Source organism: Phocoena sinus, chromosome 11 (assembly GCF_008692025.1).
Source record: "Phocoena sinus isolate mPhoSin1 chromosome 11, mPhoSin1.pri, whole genome shotgun sequence".
NCBI classification, from domain to species: domain Eukaryota; kingdom Metazoa; phylum Chordata; class Mammalia; order Artiodactyla; family Phocoenidae; genus Phocoena; species Phocoena sinus.
This window is the reverse complement of record NC_045773.1, coordinates 25,891,041-25,910,960: the sequence shown is the minus strand read 5'-3', so window position 1 is coordinate 25,910,960 and position 19,920 is coordinate 25,891,041. Positions and strand designations below refer to the sequence as shown.

At 44.8% G+C, this 19,920-nt stretch overlaps 1 protein-coding gene across 1 annotated transcript in view; it reads right to left on the bottom strand.

The window, feature by feature from the left end:
- The window catches only part of PSMD6 (proteasome 26S subunit, non-ATPase 6), a 91,763-nt gene that overhangs the window by 67,338 nt on the left and 4,505 nt on the right, over nt 1-19,920 (bottom strand). Inside the window, exons 3-5 of the mRNA XM_032649604.1 lie at nt 19,592-19,662; nt 16,132-16,332; nt 14,087-14,290 (exon numbers count right to left, since the gene is read on the bottom strand). The gene's annotated coding sequence lies outside the window, so the exon portion shown is untranslated. The remainder of the gene's footprint in view (nt 1-14,086; nt 14,291-16,131; nt 16,333-19,591; nt 19,663-19,920) is intronic.

The window sequence follows — 19,920 nt, the reverse complement described above, 5'->3', positions numbered from 1 at the left end:
TGCTCCAGGAGGTCCCAGATCTTCAGACCTTTCCAGTGGGGTGCAGGAGAGACTGTGGGCATGGCACTTGCTGTGGAGCCCTGGGATTGCCCTCCTGTTCACCCTGAGAGCCCTCCTTCACAGTTTTTCTGGTGGTGGCTGGGGAAGCAAATGCATCTTTGAAATAATAATGAATTGAGTTAGCAGCAGACTCAGTGATGGGGCGGTTGGAGTGCTGATGAGGGCCATGGTAACAGCTTTGAGAGTCTCTGAGACTTTAATTGGAGCCTGGAGTGCAAGAGTGATAACCTGAAATGGTTTCATTCCAACTCTGACTGTGTACCCTGTTCTAGTGACTTTTGGGCTACAGAGGGAGAAGGAAAAAGCAAAAGGCAAAAGCACAGAGGAAACAGAAAAGAATGGAAGACACCCCAATAACAGCAAGTGCCCATTCTGACTTGGCAAACCCAGGGAGTGTCGTTTCCCTCCTTCCCACAATTCATAAATGTCACTTCCTCAGGTTCCTTGAGTCCCCATGGCCATGCCTGATCGAGTCCACTCTAGGGCCTGTAGGATGTGGGAATATAAATGCATGGACACATATATCTTGTATATGTCTTCTCCTCCAGGAACCAAGGCCATTCCTGAAGAGGAGGACAGTGGGATCAAGGCCAGAAAAGGAAGTCCTGGGTTTGAGGGTCTTAAGAAAAGCTTAAGGTGAAGGATATTTCCCTAGTCCTGAAATGTTCACTTGACATCAGATTTGACTCTACTCAGTGTGTGATATTGGGACTAAGCTTTGAGCACTGGGGTTAGGTCTGGGATAAGAAGGAAGTTCGCAGAAGATTCAAGGCTTTCAGCCTGGCTGCCACCAGAAGGAAGCCCCAAGAACAGAAGCTCTAGGGATGTCCCCTTCCCACTCACCCGGAAGTCCTTACGAGGCAATCTGTAGAAACACTCTCTGCATTTTCTCTCTCGTGGGAGTGTTTCCTCATCCACACCAGTAATTCCCAACCCAGCCATGCATCAGCATTCACTGGGGCCTTTCTTTAAAAAGTACTCACTCCCAGGTACCCAGTCTTCTCCCTGTTTTACCAAATCAAGAATGTTGGGACTTGGACCCAAGAATCTGGTTTTTTTTTTCTCAATTATCATAATATTAAAGTATCAGAAATTCAAGTAAAAGAGTGGCCCTAAATTCCAATCCAAAAGCATATGAATTTTTAAATTGTTAACTTCTAATCCCTGACTATGAGCATATTTAGCATTTTCTTATTTTTCATAGTACCATAGAATTTGGTATTCTGCAGTTTTCATCGACATTACCTGATGATAAGTTTCTGATTTCACACTAGTTTTATTCTACCTCCCTGCTCTCCTTTTAGATAACTACTGTTAAAACTTATTACATTTTTTTCCCGCAAACACTTTTCTATGCCCATACATCACATGCTAATATACATATGCACATTTTTGGCTGTTCCTTTTTTTTTTTTTTTTTTTACAACATGTATTTCCGTATGTTGCTTTTTCACTTAATGCATTATGGAAATCCCTGCAGGTTCCTAGGTGTAGACCTAACTCATAGGTGCATAGTATTCTATGATGTATTAGGGTTCTTCAGAGAAACAGAACCAATAAGACAGAGATTGATCTCTCTTTCTCTCTCTATTCTTGGGTCCGAGTCCCAAGATACTTGATTTGATACAGCAGGGAAAAGTCGGGTTACATGGGAATCAGTACCTTTTTTTTACATTCTTTTTTTATATTCTTTTCCATTACGGTTTATTACAGGATATTGAATATAGCTCCCTGTGCTATACAGTAGGACCTTGTTGTTTATCCATTCTAAATGTAATAGTTTGCATCTACCAAGCCCAAACTCCCAGTCCATCCCTCTCCCTCCTGCCCTCCCCCTTGGCAACCACAGGTCGGGAATCAGTACTTTTTAAATAAAGGCCCCAGAGTGATTGTTGGTACATAGCTGGGTTTGGGAACTACTGGTATGTCTGAGGGAACACTCCCATAAGAGCCCATCATAAGAGAATGAGAGAGAGAATGAGAGAACGGTATCTTCACACCATGCACACATACACACACACACGCAAAAATTCAGAATGGCTTAAAGACTTAAATATAAGACATGATGCCATAAAACTCCTAGGAGAGAAAACAGGCAAAACATTCTCTGATGTCAATTGTATCAATGTTTTCTTAGGTCAGTCTCCCAAGGCAATAGAAATAAAAGCAAAGATAAACAAATGGGACCTAATCAAACTTATAAGCTTTTGCACAGCAAAGAAAACCACAAACAAAATGAAAAGACAACCTATGGATTGGTAGAAAGTATTTGCAAATGGTGCAACCAACAGGGCCTTAATTTCTAAAATATACGAAGAGCTCATACAACTCAATAACAAAAAACAAAACAACCCATCAAAACATGGGCAGAAGACCTAAACAGACATTTCTCCAAAGAAGACATACAGATGGCCAACAGGCACATGAAAGGATGCTCTTCATCGCTAATTATTAAAGACATGCGAATCAAAACCACAGTGAGGTACCACTTCATACCGGTCAGAATGGCCATTACTAAAAAGTCGACAAATAAATGCTGGAGAGGATGTGGAGAAAAGGGAACCCTCCTACACCGTTGGTGGAATGTAAATTGGAGTAGCCACTATGGAAAACAGTATGGAGTTTCCACAAAAAACTAAAAATAGAGTTGCCATATGACCCAGCAATTCCACTCATGGGTATATATCCAAAAAACCAAAACCACTAATTCAAAAAGATACATGCACCCCTATGTTCAGAGCAGCACTATTGACAATAACCAAGACATGGAAACAACCTAAATGTCCATCAACAGATGAATGGATAAAGAGGATGTGGTTTGCATATACACACATATACAAAATGGAATACTACTTAATCATAAAAAAAGAATGAAAGTGATGCCATTTGCAGCAACATGGATGGACTTAGAGATTATCATTCTAAGCGAAGTAAGAAAGAAAAAAGAAAGCAAACACCATATAATATCACTTCTATGTGGAATATAAAATATGACACAAATAAACTTATCTACGAAACAGAAACAGACTCACAGACATAGAGAACAGACTTGCGGTTGCCAAGGGGCGGGGGTGGGGGGAGTGATGGATTGAGAGTTTGGGATGAGTAGATGCAAACTATTATATATGGAATGGATAAACAATGAGGTTCTACTGTATAGCACAGGAAACTATATTCAATATCTTGTTATGAACCATAATGGAAAAGAATATGAAAATATATGTGTATATATATACATATATATGTTAAAAACTGAATCACTTTGCTGTATAGCAAAAATTAATATGACATTGTAACTCACTTAAACTTCAATAAAATAAATTAAAAAAAAATAGAATGAGAGAATGAGATTGAGGTTGATTTTAAGGAATTGGCTCATGTCATGGTAGAGGCTTGGTCAAGTCCAAAGTCTGCAGCTTAGGCTAGAGACCCAGGGGAGAGTTGCTGTCTGATTCCAAAGGCAATCTTTTGGCAGAACTCCTTCCTGCTAAGGGCAGTCAGTCTTTGTTCTATTAAGGCCTTCAACTGATTGGATGAGGCCCACCCACATTACTACAGAGTGTAAACTGCTTTACTCGAAGTCCACCTATTTAAATGTTAACCTCATCCAAAACACACCTTTACAGAAACATCCAGAAGAATCTCTGACCAAATATCTTGGCACTGTGGCCCAGCCAAGCTGACATAGAAAATTAACCATCACACATAATACGGATGTATTCTAACTCATTCATTTCCCAGTGCATTTCTCTAGTGATGGACTTTCAGCCTTTTTTCTTTATCCTTTTTGACTCTATAAACAATGCTCATGTATCAAAATTCTTTTATTTCCACAGGATAGAATCCCAGAAGAAAGATTATTGGGTCTAATGGTATGCTTATTTGTAATTTTAACAGATGCTGTTGGATCATCTCCAAAAGGAGTTTTTATTGCTTAGAACAAACTCTTAGGGTGATTCTGGTACCCTAACTGCCAGTGAGTGCAAAAATTTAACTTTTTCTTCTTATGCCAAGGTGTAAATATTTCCAAGAAATCTTCTGCAGGGCTGAGACCTTAAAACCTTTCTCATTCAGTGTGGTGACAACTGAGGTCAGCATATCTGAAAACTGATATTAATTTCGTATTACCCACAGGCATGAAAGGTGGTGCTATGGGAAGAAGAGAAGAAGGCTTGGGTACCCCTGCTAGATCCAGGTCAAGAATGATGCATGTTCCTTAATTTGACTTCCCCGTTACCTTTGTGACTGCTGGATAATATTTTGAGATGTTAATTTATGTGCTTTTTTCCCTCTCCTCTGTCCTATTCTTTCCCTTCACTTTATTCAAGCTTAAGGGAGGCATATGCCTAAGAAGAAAGTATAAGTGGCCAGGGAGATTTCTTGTCCCACACAGAATGTAGGAAATTTCTGCAGTGCTAAGAGGAAGAAGAAGGTTTGCAAGAAAACAGACTGGCAGAAAAATCAGGGGGCAGATTCTAGATGAAAGGACACCCCCAAGCTAAAGTCAGAATACGAGAAAGGGCTGCAGCTCCTGAAGCCACGAAGATCCCACTGAGCCGCCTGGCAGAGAAGGAAAGACCTCGAGGAACAGGGGCTGAAAGTCAGCCCTCAGTTGATGTGACCCTTGGCTGCCTCCCCAAAGGATTTGCTGCTCTAAGCATAATACCCCCACCCAACTTTGTCTCAGCCTAAGACTCCGGAACTGTGGTTCAGCCTTGGGTCAAAACCCCAATAATAACTGACATTCATCATAAAGATATTAATCTTTAATGACATAAAGACATTAATCATCTTGCCAGTAGAGTGGAAGGCTTAGAGTAGAAATTATGTCAGTTGAAGGCAGGGTTTCTCAACCTTGGCGCTACTGATATATATGTATTTTTAAAAATAAATTTATTGGGGCTTCCCTGGTGGCACAGTGGTTGAGAGTCTGGCTGCCGATGCAGGGGACGCGGGTTCATGCCCCAGTCCGGGAGGATCCCACATGCCGCGGAGCGGCTGGGCCCGTGAGCCATGGCCGCTGAGCCTGCGCGTCCGGAGCCTGTGCTCCGCAACGGGAGAGGCCACGGCAGTGAGAGGCCCGCGTACCGCTAAAAAAAAAAAAAAAAAAAAATTATTTATTTATTTTTGGCTGCATTGGGTCTTCGTTGCTGCGTGCCGGCTTTCTCTAGTTGTGGTGAGCTGGGGGCTACTCTTTGTTGCAGTGCGCGGGCTTCTCATCGCAGTGGCTTCCCTTGTCACGGAGCATGGGCTCTAGGCGCGCGGCCTTCAGTAGTTGTGGTTCACGGGCTCTAGCGCACAGGCTCAGTAGTTGTGGCGCACGGGCTTAGTTCCTCCGTGGCACGTGGGATCTTCCCGGACCAGGGATCGAACCCATGTCCCCTGCACTGGCAGGCAGATTCTTAACCACTGCGCCACCAGGGAAGTCCCACTACTGATATTTTGAGCTGGGGGATTTTTTGCTGCGGGCTGTCTATCCCGTGCATTGTAGGATGTTGGCAGCACTCCTGGCCTCTACTCACTAGACACCAGTAGCGCCCCCTCTTTGCCCACCTCTTTGAGGATCAAAAATGTCTCCAGACATTGCCAAATGTCCCCTGGGGACCTATATTACACCTGACTGAGAATCACTGATTTAAGGGAAAGTAAAGAAAGGTTGGAATTCTTGAGTTTGTGGACAGAGATTCTTACGAGCGACATGTACTTACATCAACTCTATTCATTATGCTGCCAGAGGCCAGCAAGACATTGAGCTTCTCCCAGAATTGCCTCCCTGACAAATGTTTTGCTTGGGCTAATTATTAAACATTAGCTTTCATTCTCTGAACAACCTGTCAACAAGCGGATGACATCCAGAAATGGAAGGACATGCATCTTAATCACACCTACGGTGGTTAATGGGTCAGTGAGGCGGCGTTCAGAGTACTCTGATCCCTTACTGACCTTTCCCAAGTTGGGACCTGTCAGCTCTATGGCTGTGCCAGACAGCAGCGGATGCCTGTTCTGGACACCCTGGCTGCCCTTCAGGGCCTTTTCGTTTCACACTAATAAGCCTCATTTAGGTTTTGCATTACAGAGCGGCAACCAAACGCTATTGCCGGCAAGGGCAAATTGCTGATGTCCACGGTCTTTTCCAGACAAGCAAATGAATGTGATGTTTTCTCCACCTCCTCTCTTCTCACTGAGGAGATGATTCTTGGAGATAATCCACTTGGTTATCTACGGATGTGAACATAATTTGGAGGCAGCAGTCATGCCAGATGGCCAGCTGAAGCTGGGAGCCCTCCCTGAGTGGATTTCTGAGCCACATTTTTCACTCCCTGGAGGAGCAGAGGAGAGGGTGTGTATGGATGGGGAAGGCTAAGCTTTGCACTTCTGAAAGGGAGGGAAGACTGCGAGAGGCTGGCATGAATGGCCACTGTCCTTGCCAAATACGCACGGCGTGACTTAGGTGAGCGCTTGAGAAAATCTCCTGAGTGCTGGTGTGGACAGATCCTAGAAACAGGATGCCTAGGGCAACTGTGGAATGCCTTTCCCTGGAGGCTGGGGCTGCCTGGGCGACGCTCCTGCCTGACTCAGCCAGCCCAGACGCTCAGGGTGATCTCTCAAGGTGTGTCCTAACTCAATGACCCTTAGATCTGTGTGGGGCCTGGGGGGCGAGGGCGGGATGGGCAAGACAGGGGACCAGTAAAGTCCAGCTATGGCGGGTTGGTTGCTTCAATGAGCACACGAGGAACTCTGGCGAAACTTAGCTATTTGAACGTGCGTCAGAGCTCACTGGAAGAAAAGCCCTGGACTGAGAAGGAAAGAGAAGCAAAGAGGGAGTGGGAGGAAAAGGGAACCAAATGAGTGGGAGGATATTGAGAAAGAAATCAAACCAAAGACAAATGAAAGGCCATCAAGACTTGGACAGTGACATATAGATTTAACATAATGGAAAGGAAGAAAATGAGGTTTCAGGATGATGAAATATGCCTGTTTCATCATATCAATTTTTAAAATACATATTTCTTTTTGATTGCTAATTCATTACTGAAATACATCAGACTGTTATCTTTTGCCTTGCACACTACGTCCTGGGGGGGAAAAATCCCCTTGGCTTTGGTTTTAAGAGTCATGGTTCTGTCACTTAGTATGTGACTGTGGGCAAGTCTTATTTCCTCTTTGAGCCTCAGTTTTCTGATATTTAAAATTAATATATACAATACCTGACTCCTGAAGTGTTATGAAAGTCAAATGAAAAAAAATGTGCGTACAAACTCATAAACTATATACAAACTGGTAATTATACTTGTTTACAACAAAACTACAGTCTTTTCCAATTCATTCTTCACCCAGCTTTCAAAGCACAAGTCTGAAAACATACCTGGTTTAAGGAGTTCATCTCTAAAATGCTCCTTGGTTCCCCATGGCTTTCCAGGAAATGTTCACACCTCACAGCTTAGCTCACAAAGCCTCCCCAGTCTGGCTTCTGTGTACCCTGCTGCCCTCACCTCTCAAGCCCAAACTCAGCAAGGTAAGCATCCTAAGTTATCTGCGTTGCATTCTCCTAATGCAATTAACACTTGCTTTCACCACTTGCCCTCAGAGAGTCTCAGTCTAGGGAGTCTTGCATGGGTCTTGCTGGCAGGGAGCCTTGGTTCAGGCCTGCAGACTGAAGTACCCACTGGGCCAAGCAGGGAACATCAGCAGTGAGTGAGTCAAGAGACGCAGGCCGTTACTACTTGGACTCAGTTAACTACCTTGCTTTGCAGAAACAGGGTGCCAATCTTGTTAGCTCTTCAAGAGAATGCCCTCCAATCCAGATTTTTATATGAAATCTCCTAACTTTTAAAGCTTGACAAGAAATTTTAAAAATCTGAAACCAAGTGTTGTTCAAATAGAATATGTCACAGGGCTGCATATGACTATGAGCTACCATTTTCAACCCCTGGCCTTATCTTTCATGTATATTGGAATGACAACAAAACTAAACATACAAAAACAACAGGAAATGTTAATTGCTGCCCTGATGTTTCTTTACTTGATCAAATCATTCTGGTCCTCCAAAATGCTGGATAAGCATCACCTCTATGGGAAGCCTTTCACTTCCCACTCCCCCATCACTCCATCCCCTCTGCCCTCTCCCTGGGCCAACCCTGATGACTGCATAATCCAAGATGGCTACTGAAGCTCCAGCCATCACATCTGTACTCCAGGCAGGAGGATGGGGGAAGGAGGTGAAGTGCCAAAGGGCCTTCTCCCAGATGAATCAGTCCCTCTCAAAGGATTTTCAGAAGGCTTACCCCAAAATTTCACTTTCATCTCATTGTCCAGTCCTAGCTGCAAGGGGTTAGGGAGATGTAGTGTGATTACCAACTAGAATAAAATCAGGATTTTTTTTTTTAAAAAGGAAGAATGATTATTAACTGAGCAATCAGCACTCTCTTCCATACTTACTGACTTGTTTCCCTGCTTCTCCTACTGGTGCTACAATTTATTCTCCGAACAACCATTGATCCTAAATTGGATTGTAACATCCTCCCCGATTTAAGCAATTTTAAGAGCTTCCACTGTTCTTATGACAAGAACATAAGCTTCAGTAAGGCTTGAAATGCCTGTGGGACCGGCACCGCCCACCTCTTCCCTCACTCTAACCTCTGACTCTCCTTCTCTGCTCCACCTATACTTGCACTATTTCAGTTCCTTGAATGTGCCAGGCTCTTTCCCACCTTTGCACAAGATGCTGTCCCTGCCTTGAACTCTCTGCCTCCAACTGATGGATGCCTCCAAGCCTCAACCGAAGTGTCACATCCTCAGGGAGGCCATGCTCACCACCTCAGTCCGTGCAGTTCCCCATCCCCGTTCTTCTTGGGTCTACACTCTCACCCTTGACCTCCCCACGGTTCAGGACACCGCGCTGATGTCTGTGCTCATCTCTGATGGCCAGTCTTCCTTACGAGACTCTACCTGTAGTCAGGGCAAGGGAACATGTTGGGCCTGCTCCCTTCTGCATGCCTTCCAATGCCTGATAGATTAGAGGCGATTGGTAAATATTTATTTGCCTGAATCACTAAGATAAATCAGTGTGTTTGTTTGGCCCTACTGGACTTACATAGGTAAAGGGTATGTGAGACTCAGCCAAATGTTTACAAGTCACCCTGTCTCCCCAAACCTGTCTCATCACAAAAAGTGATGAATCGAGGATGATCTCAGACCTTGCCCAAGTAAGCACTTAATGCTCAAAGCACGCACCCTCCTTTTTCTTCCTGGTTATACAGAATAGCCTTTCGAAGCCTTCCCAGCTCAGTTGTTCTACGGGTGATGAATGTCAAGTGGCTGCTCCCACATCCCCAATTCAGTGAAATGTATTCATCAGACACCAGGAATTAAGCATTCGCAGGGAGAAGATACCCATTTGTTTACATTTCGGGAAACCAGCTCGAATTGCTTCAACCTAAAACAAAAACTAACCCTCAAAATAAACAAACACAACTTCATGAAACTATTTGCCTTTAAAGCTGTGCCTCATAAAGGAACAGAACAACACAAAAACTAGGAAGGAATTCTCAAGAAATGTATCAGGCAACATTATCTGAGGGTGCAAACTGAAGGTGAATGGGGAATACATAAACCAAAGAGCTGGCAGTGTCTACAGCTGGGGCAGGGAGAGGCCTCTCAATTATTGATACTCTTCCTTCTATAGACATGTGTGATGCATTCCACACTGGCTCAAACGTGTACAGAGGGTAAGAGGAGAGAAGACTTAAGATTCTCTTACCGGCCCAGAGTGCTGACATTTCTTTTCTGCTCCAGTTGCAGCGGGACCTTGAGAGTTTAGGGTGATGCTCTCTGCCCAGATGAACTTGGGCAAAGCGCTGGAGGATGGGAAGCCCAGCAGATGTCAACACGAGGATGGTCCAAATGAATGCAAGTTTATGCCTTTCCTTCTCCACGGGAGACCCTGGGAGATAGTATCTCACAGCCTCACACCAGATGCTAATCAGATTATATCCAGATGCTCTATGAACATGTGTCAGCAGTTGAAAAGACCTATTCTAACTGGGACAAACTTACTTTTTCCAATGCTGTAGGTAAAATGCACAAGTAAAAATTAAAGTACAAAGGAAGTCCAGGTTGAGCACATAGTGTATGTGCTTGCAATAAGTCTGTGTGAAGGAAAAGAGTGAGGAGAGAAAGGAATTAGGCAGCTTCTCTAGCTCCCTTTGCTTAGAGATGACACTTCTCATGGGTTTAAGATTCCGTCCCCTGATTTGAAGGCTATCTAGGTTTTAGTAAATCCTCTTTCTTTCTGGTTGACTGGGGGGGCTCCTAACGTTAACAAGCATAACTGAGTTTCATACTGAAGAATAACCCCAAGTATTTTCTTGTGCCTTTAGTGCAGAATTTATGTTTTTCAACAGATGCTTCAACCTCTGTTTGTTGAGTGCCTACCTTATGCACGGGGCAGCGGGGGAGACACGAGGGAACAGCGGCGTAGACAGCTGTGACCTTTTAAGGAACTCAGAGTGTGGTAGCAGAGACAGACAAACAGGAAATTGCAACACATGTGGAAACACTGTGATAGAGGGAGATTAAGATGCTAGGGTCCTCCAGCTTCAGCCTGGCGAGGGGGATGGTCTGAGAAAAGTCTCCAGGGTGAAGCCATAGGGTGAAGGAGCCGGGGAAAGTAGAGGTGAGAGAATGGTGTCCTTCAGGTAGAGAAAACATGCCCCGTACTATGTAGGTGTCTGTAAATCACACAAATTCCGATTAGGAGATAAATCACTAAAACTGGGTAAAAGTATACTGGGCTTGACCAGAAAGCAGCAAGTTCCATACAGTTAGACATATGCAGAGACTGGATTAAAATTTCAGGGAATTATAAAAAGAGATTTCTAGACTAGATAGGAGACTGTACTGGGTCTATGGCCCCAATCCCAGAGCCACCCCAAATACCCAAAGGTAGAGTTCAGGAATGTGGATCTGTTTGAAAGCTCCCTAGTTAGTCTTTAGGCAAATAAATCAAAACCACAGTAAGATACCATTCCACACCCATTAGGTATACGAAGCCATTAGGATGTGGAGGTAATGGAATCTTCTGTATTGTAGGTAAGAAAAATGACACAGCTGCTGTGGAAAACTGCATGATGCTTCCTGAACAGTTAAACATACACTTACTATATGATCCAGCAATTGTACTTCAAGGTATATACCCAAAGGAAGTGAAAGCAGAGACTCAAACAGACATTTGTACACCCTTGCTCCTAGCAGCATTATTCACAATAGCCAAAAGGTGGCATCAACACACGAAGGGACTGACAAAATGTGGTATATACATACAGTGGAATATTATTCAGCCGTAAAAGGGAATGCAGTTCTGACACAAGCCACGACATGAATCAACCTTGAAGACATTATCCTCAGTGAAATGAACCAGACACAAAAGGACAAATAATTAATATATGATTCCACTTAGATGAAATATCTAGACTGGACAACAGAAATCAGACCAGAGGTTACCAGGGGCCAGGAATGGGGAAGTACTGCTTCATGGTTACAGAGTTTCTGTCTGGGGTCAAGAAAAATGTTTGGAAATAGTGGTGATGGTTGTACAACAGTGTGAATGTACTTGAGGTCACCGAGTTGTGCAACTGAAAATGGTTAAAATGGTAAATTTTATGTCATTTATATGTTACCGCGATTGAAAAATAAACGGCTTCCTTGCTGATTTTGAAAAAGGCCGCCCATAGAGTAGTTTTGGAGAACCACTGGACTAGCTCCTCATACAGGTCTAGGCGTTTCAGAGGCTAAAAAGCCAAAGCATTTGCACGGCATTAAACTAGAAAAAACTGTAGCGTCTTCTTATGGGATATAGCTAGCTTGTGAGCACAGATGAACTCCAAGCCTTTTTGGGATCTGCCCGAGCCAATAACGGGCCTCCCTCTGATGAAAACAGTCAATGAAATCCAAGGTCTTTCTCCAGGGAGGATAGAAGGCTGGGGGTAGTTCACCTTTCTTGCCCACTTCCATGAATCACCCGTGGGAAAATTCCATTTCTTTGTGTCAAAGCTACCCAACAGAAGCCAGCAGACACCCCAAATTTCATATGCACACACACACTCTGAGTCTTTGAACTTGCATCAATCTCCAAAAGGTGGGAAAGCAAGAAGGAGGGTGTAGATAAGTGTCTCAGCCTGGGTTCCCTAAAAAGCAGACCCTGAGCCAAAGGCTTGAGTGCAGGTAGGTTTCTTTGGGAAATGGTCCCAGGGAGCAGGACTGCAGGATGGAGGGTTAACACGGAAGAAATGAAAAGTCTACACTGAGAACTGTTATTCACTTGGACACCTATATGGGCAAGAAAGAATCCCATAGGACACTTTGAGAAACCATGTGAAAGAGAAGCCAGGACTGCCCACCTAGGAATTGAAAAAGGGAAATATTTATCCATTGGCTCAGTTCCGTAGCATCAAGAACGACCTCACGAGCACTAACTTCTTGCACTATGCACGTTGGGTTGCGTGTGCAAGGAATGAGAAAAGGCCCAGGCAGGGCAGGAAGCAAGAGGCAAGTGGCCCAGAACAAGGACCCAAGGAGAGGCAGTGGCAGGCTGTGTCTGCATGAAGTTGTTGACGCCTGGGTTGACCTGACTGGCAGAGCGGCAGGTGCAGTAAGAGGCTGGACCAAGAGAAGTGAAGTGGTGTACGAGACGGGTCCAGCGTAATACAAAATCACCCTGCAGTTCTAACCAAGTTTACGACTACTGCATGGACTCACGATCTCCCCAGGGACTTCAAACGGTTTGCCTACTAAGCACCAGATCAGTCCATAGACTCGTCTACACTCGGAGGAAGACGGCAAAGATCGATTGGGAAAAGAGGCAGTATTGCTCATCACAGAATAGCTTTTGTTTCTTTGATTTATAACTTTGAGCCACTGTAAACCACAGGAAATAAAAAAGACCACATTTTATTCTTCCCATCAGTCATCCCCAGTGGGATGCTTTCCCCTAAATTCCCACTAGTTTCTAAATTTAGAAGCACTCCCTTGCAGGGGCACGGGGGTGGGAGCTGGGGAGTGGCATGTAACTTTAACTCAGTGGTTCTCAAAGTGTGGTTCCAAACTAGCAGGAGCGGCACTCGGAAACTTGTCAGAAATTCAAATCCTTAGGCCCCATCCCAGACTGCCTGGATCAGAACCCTTGGGGTGGGGCCCAGCACTCTGTTTTAATGGTCCTTCCAGGGCATTCTGATGTGCATTCAAGTTTAAGAACTGTTGCCTCGGGCTTCCCTGCTGGCGCATTGGTTAAGAATCCGCCTGCCAGTGCAGGGGACACGGGTTCGAGCCCTGGTCTAGGAAGATCCCACATGCCGTGGAGCAACTAAGCCCGTGCGCCATAACTACGGAAGCTCACATGCTGCTACTACTGAAGCCCACGGGCCTAGAGCCCGTGCTCCGCGACAAGAGAAGACACGGCAATGAGAAACCCAAGCACCGCAACTAAGGGTAGCCCCCGCTCGCCACAACTAGAGAAAGCCTGCACGCACCAACAAGGACCCAACACAGACAAAAATGAAAAAATAAAATAAATAAATTAAAAAAAAAAAGTGTTACCCTTGTAGCTCTATTACACTAGGAAAGAACTCAGACATATCAACTGCATAAGACAAGTGTTAGGGCCCACAGTCCAAAACTTACAAAACTGTCTGCAGTGTATAGCACAGTTTTAGAATTAAAAAAAAAAAAAAAGAACTGTTGTCCCAGAACAGCACTTAATGAATCAGTCACATGCTTTAGACCAGGTTTTGAGAATCTCCCTCTAGCGAAAGGGGCGTGAAATCATGACTGAGTTTTCACTCGATACCAGCAAACACTGAATATGCTTTTGCATTAGTTTCCTGGGGCCACTGTGACAAATAACCACAAAGCAAGCAACTGAGAACATCAGAAAGTTTCCCTCCCACAGTCTGGAGGCCAGATGCCCCAAATCAAGGTGCTGGCAGGGCCATCCTCCCTCTGGAGGCTCTAAAGGAGGATCCTTCCTTACCTCTTCCAGCTGCTGGCGGCTCCTGGCGTTCCTTGGCTTGTGGCCACCTTATTCCAGTCTCTGCCTCATCTTCGTAGGGCTTTCTCCATCTGTGTGTCTCCGTGTGTGTGTGTCTCTCTTCTTTCTGCTGTCAGAACACCAGTCCCCGGATTTAGGGCTTGTCCTAAATCTCAGGTGATGTCATCTGGAGATCCTCCATTTTATCTGCAAAGACCTCTATTGAGAAGGTCACATTTATAGGTACTGGAGGTAAGACTTGGGCAGATCTTTTTGGGGAGTCAAAATTCAACCCACTATAATTTCCAACAAACTAGAATTTAGCATCTTCATAAAACTCACCAGTTTTTTTTTTTTTCTTTTTTAAAGAACAGTTAAACACATCTAAAAACCACACCAGGACCTCCCTGGTGGTGCAGTGGATAAGACTCTGCACTCCCAATGCAAGGGGCCGGGTTTGATCCCTGGTCAGGGAACTACATCCCACATGCATGCCGCAACTAAGAGTTCACATGCCACAACTAAGGAGCCCACCTGCCACAACTAAGACCCCATGCAACCAAATAAGTAAACAAATATTGAAAAAAAATAAATAAAATCCACAACCATTTGATCACCTTTTCCTTCCACAGGCAACAAGCCAACAGAATCACATATAACTGGGACGTCTATTCCCCATTGTGTACAAACGTTATCACCCGACACAGATGCTCCAAAATACAGTGACTCCCTGTCCCTGGCTGATCATCTAAGCCCGTCTCCCTCCTTCACCCCAGATGTCCGAGAAGCATATTAATTAATCACAGTCAGATGCCTGATTGCTCACAGGTGATTGTTGCCCTGTGAAGCTGAAGGACACAATTACTGCCCCAAACACTCATTGCCCAGGAATCCTCCTGTCACCTCTGCCCCAAACAAGAGCTCGCTACGTGCTGACCGTGCGTCCCATGGGCCACTCCTGCTGCTGGCCCCAGTGCCCTGCTCTATGTCTTTCCCCCAGTCTCACCACAGCAATAGGAGAAAGATGGTTTCCTCTCTACCACATCGCCCCAAGCACGGTTACAGGCCTCTCAACTTAGACACAAGCCCATGCCCATCCCAGGTCTCCTGCTGAGCCAGTTCCTATCTCTGTCTGGCATGGGGCCATCTTGTTGTACATTTCTCCAGGGCACAATTCACATTCTATTCCTTAATAATGGTGCCCTCATGGGCCATGGGCTTCCCTGGAGGCGCAGTGGTTGAGAATCTGCTTGCCAATGCAGGGGACACGGGTTCGAGCCCTGGTCTGGGAAGATCCCACATGCTGCGGAGCAACTAGGCCCGTGAGCCACAACTACTGAGCCTGCACGTCTGCAGCAACAAGAGAGGCTGCGATAGTGAGAGGCTCGCGCACCGCAACGAAGAGTGGCCCCCGCTTGCCGCAACTAGAGAAAGCCCTCGCACAGAAACGAAGACCCAACACAGCCAAAAATAAATCTAAATAAAAAATAAAAAAAAAAAGAATGGTGCCCTCATGGGCCATGCATGATCAGTGCCCTGACATAGCCAGACAGCACATCCACTCCTGGGACCTCTCCATGCCTCAGAATCTTGAGCCCAAGTCCCCTCCAGCCTGACTGTGAAGGAAGTCCTCTCTTCCCCCCAAAGTCACAGCAATGGAGTCATCCATTTCTCTCCAGGGAAGTACCTCCCCAGCCTCACCCTCAGGGATGTGGTCTGACCCCAAAGGCCCAGGAAGATACTTCCCCAAAGCTCTGACATTCTAACAGGTCCCCAACTAAATGCAATTTCAATCGTACCCATGCTATCCTCGTTACAAGTGTAATTATCAAAAGACATTAAAGGCATTAGACATTATAGCAACAGAAACACAGATTTTAAGAAAGGAAAGTAAACTTTCTCATATACTTGCCAAGGATCAGTCAAAAGCTCCCATTCTGGAAATGGTGTAAATATGGTCTGGCCCCCAGTACTAGCTAACTTTGAATCTCTCTGTGGCTCACAGATGGGATGCCATATGGATCCTATCCAAAGGCTTGATTACTTACTTGGTCCTCGTCCTTTCCTAGATCAGCCCTGTTGGAAAAGAATGAGAGGAAGCAATGTGGTGTTCCACTGGGAGAATAAATGGAGCCGGTGTCCTGAGTTCAACCAGCACGTCAAAGGGACCTCCTGTTCTCACTTGACGTCTCATAACTTCCCCCAGCAGAGCTAGCTCCTAGGCTTGGAAGCTACGTGATGAATTTTACCTGAAAAAGGAGGATCTTGATGAGGGTGAGGCAGAGAAGGAGAAGTAATCAGAGGTCAACCAAGTTGAGCCATTTCATCTCTTTCCTTGGCTTACCCTACTTGGGGGGGTCATTGTTCATTTATATACTTGGTTTCATTTCACCTCTTAGCAAAGGAGAACTTCTCTTTGCCTCTCACACATTCTACCTTTTCTTTCTATCTGGGACATAGACAGAGCAACAAACACGCCCAAGGGCACACAGCTGGCAAAGGGCAGAGCCAAGATATAAAATGTGAGCAGTCTGAACCTGTGCCCGGTTCCCTTTTAAAGGATCCCAGGTCCCCAGAGGCATCTGAATAGGACCAGTCAAATACTTTATCTTCTGGTTGGTTCCATACAGATTTTCCTACTGTCTTTTTCTGCCTGACTGATTTCACTAAGCATAATAGCCTCCAGCTCCATCCATGTTGCTGCAAATGGCAAAATTTCATTCTTTAATGGCTGAGTAATATTCCATTGAGTGTGTGTGTGTGTGTGTGTGTGTGTGTGTGTGTATACACACACATACATACCACATCTTTTTTTTTTATCTGTTCATATGTTGATGGACACTTAGGTTGCCTCTGTATCTTGGCTATTGTAAATAATGCTGCTGTGGACATTAGGATTGGCCTCAGTCTTTAAAAAATAAAAAAAGATTCATTTACAGGACTGTGTGGATGGCATTCCTTTGCAGGGCAGAGAACTGCGAGGGAGAGGAAGATTGCCCTAATGATGTGAGACAGACTCCTTTCAGGGGAACATGTGTTTCTGGGTATCATTTATCTTATGTGTGAGGTTGGATCTACTCAAAATACTGGCCTAGCAGTTGAGAGGCTACAGAAGGTACAAAGGCAGGACTGGATGCTGGAGAAGTTCCCTCCAACCCAGACCCTTGAGGGTGGTCAGCTATGTATTTACAGCTGTTTGGTGATGGGTCGGGGCAAGGGGTAGGGGGGTGGAAAGCACTGGCAGGAGATGGGGTCATTAGCAGCTGTGCAGTAGCGTTGCTGCCCTTCTGAGCCCAGAGCACCGCTCAGATTCTACTCTGTGTGGTCCCAGAAGATACTCTAAGGACCAGATGGAGGAAGCAAACTTTTTTCTTGAGTCATTGGGCCAGTTCAGTGCAGACCTTCAGTTTAGACACTTGGAGCATCGCTCTGGAGATTCAGTGACCCTTCTGAAAGCACTCATAGTTCTGACCTTGGCCGGAGATACTTAACACAGGGAAGGCTAGCAAGCCGTCCCTAAAACCACTGGTAAAAAACTGGTAAAAACAAAAAGTGCAGGATGCTGACCCAGGAGGAGATCAAGAGAAACTCAGAAAACGAAACCGCTTTTCTGAAGAACGAGATTGGGCAAGGGAGGAAGGTAAGGGTCATCTCCTCAGTTCAAGCAAGAAATAGGAAGGTGGGAATCTCCAGGTGAAGCCCCAGAAGTGATGCTGAAGCAAGGCAAACTGGTTAGTAGTCAAGGGCTCCAGAAAAGTTGAGGGTTGCAGAGTTAACATACTGGGGGTTACTTGAGCCTTCTGCCGTGCCTTACACTTTACACTAGATAACTCAGGTAACTAGATAATTGGAAAGTTTTCTTTTTGCAGGCCAAACTTTAGCTTGAAAAAAGAGACGTAAGAAAAGCAAAGTAGAGCTTCATGAGAGCAGGAAGATTGTCTGACTTATTCATTGTTTTATCCCCAATCCTAGAATAATGCACACAGTAGGTACTCAATAAACACCTAAGGAATGAGTATGCTGCCCAGTGAATTCAGCGCAGTGGTTTTCTCCCACAGCCTCTGCCTTTGTATGAAGGGGGAGGTCTCTTCCAGTTTTTCGAGGGCAGCATTTTGCGCGATGTGGGGGCTTCATGCAATCCGGATAATCTTTGCGTGAGTCATTAAATTGTTAAATTAGTTATTTTATTCTTTTCATTCAGTAGACCTCTGGGGGGCGCTTACTCTGTGCAGGCACTGAGCTTAGCACGTGTGAATACAATGGTGAGCAAAAGAGGTGTGCACTGGCTTGGAGCTCACCGTCTCATAGACCTGTAGCTCTCCAAGGCCATTGTCATGGATGGAGGCTTTAGCTAACCAAACAATGTAACCAAACCAAAGCAAGCAAGTCAAAAAAGAAACTATATCCAAAGCACTGGCCCTATGGCCTTCAGAACTTCTCATGGCCATCGAATAACTCACATGACTAGATGGTCTAGGCAAGGAGGAACTTTGAGAGGTTTAGATTGGCCCCCATGTATTAGTCACAGGAGGCTGAATTATGTTGTAGCAACAAATCAGCACTGAAATCTCTACAGTTTAATACAACAAAGGTGTTCAGCTGACCCTTGAACAACACGGCTTTGGACTGTGTGGATACACTTACATGCGGTTTTTTTCCGCAGTAAATACTACAGTGCTACAGCATCCGAGGTTGAATCTATGGATGCGGAATCTCAGATACAAAAGAAGCTTGGATACGGAGAAACCATGCATTCCGGGGCCAACTATAAATTATATTCAGATTTTCAACTGGCTGAAAGGTTGGAGCCCCGAGTTGCTCAAGGGCCAACTGTATTCCTTACTGAAACAAAGCTTGTTATGGATGACTTCTTCCATGCAGTGACTCAGGGATCTGGTCTGCTTCCATCCAATGATTCAGCATCTCAATCTGTGCATCCTGGTCACCAGGGCTTGGGATGAGAGACTGCAGACAAAGGCCTAGGGTTGACACCTCACTTTCCCTCAGTCCTTTGGCCAGTACTAGTCACATGACCCCACCCACCACAGAGGGGCAGGGAAGTGGGAGGGAACACATGGATATTCAGTGAGCATTACATGTCTCAACCACACCCATTCTTTACACAAAACGCCCCCTGAACCATCATTCTGCAGAACTGAAAAACAACTTTGAAACAGTTGAGAGATGAAATTTAGAGGATAGATTTTGCAAATAAGTGAGCCAATTTCTTTCCTGGGCTCTTTATCTGGGAATACTTTGGAAGTGAAAGGAATATAGTTAGTCCCCCCTGTTTCTAGGTCAGAGGAATTCATTATTGACTTCCATGTATGTTCCTAGCCCTTTGTTCTCTCTTACAGGCCAGGAAAATTTTCTCTTCACCTCCATATTTTCAGGTGGGAAGGTCTGTTCTTCCACCCTGGTAAAGAGAGATGAGAGAAAACCCTAGATTGTAGATAAGTAAATTGGTTTCAATACCTCTAAAAATTTTATGGCAGTAGCATTACCTACCTTTTAAATGTATGTCTTTGCAAACCTTTGTCCACTGGGCTTCTGTTTACAAGAAGCATAACTGACTGTACCTGAAAAATTAGAATAACATTTGCTTTTGCTAGATTCACTTTTTGCTACTGGATAGAAAGCATCAACTTCCTTTTTTGTGTTTCTTCTGCCACTGGGGCTTTTATTAAGGACTGTACCATCTCATTTATTTCTAATTCGGTTGCAGATTTCTATTACCTACTAAATGTGCCCTGGTTCTGTCCTGGCTTGTTCAGACATATTTTCTAATAAACAACAGCCATGTAATTAGCACTAGACCCATGAAAGAAGAATATTGA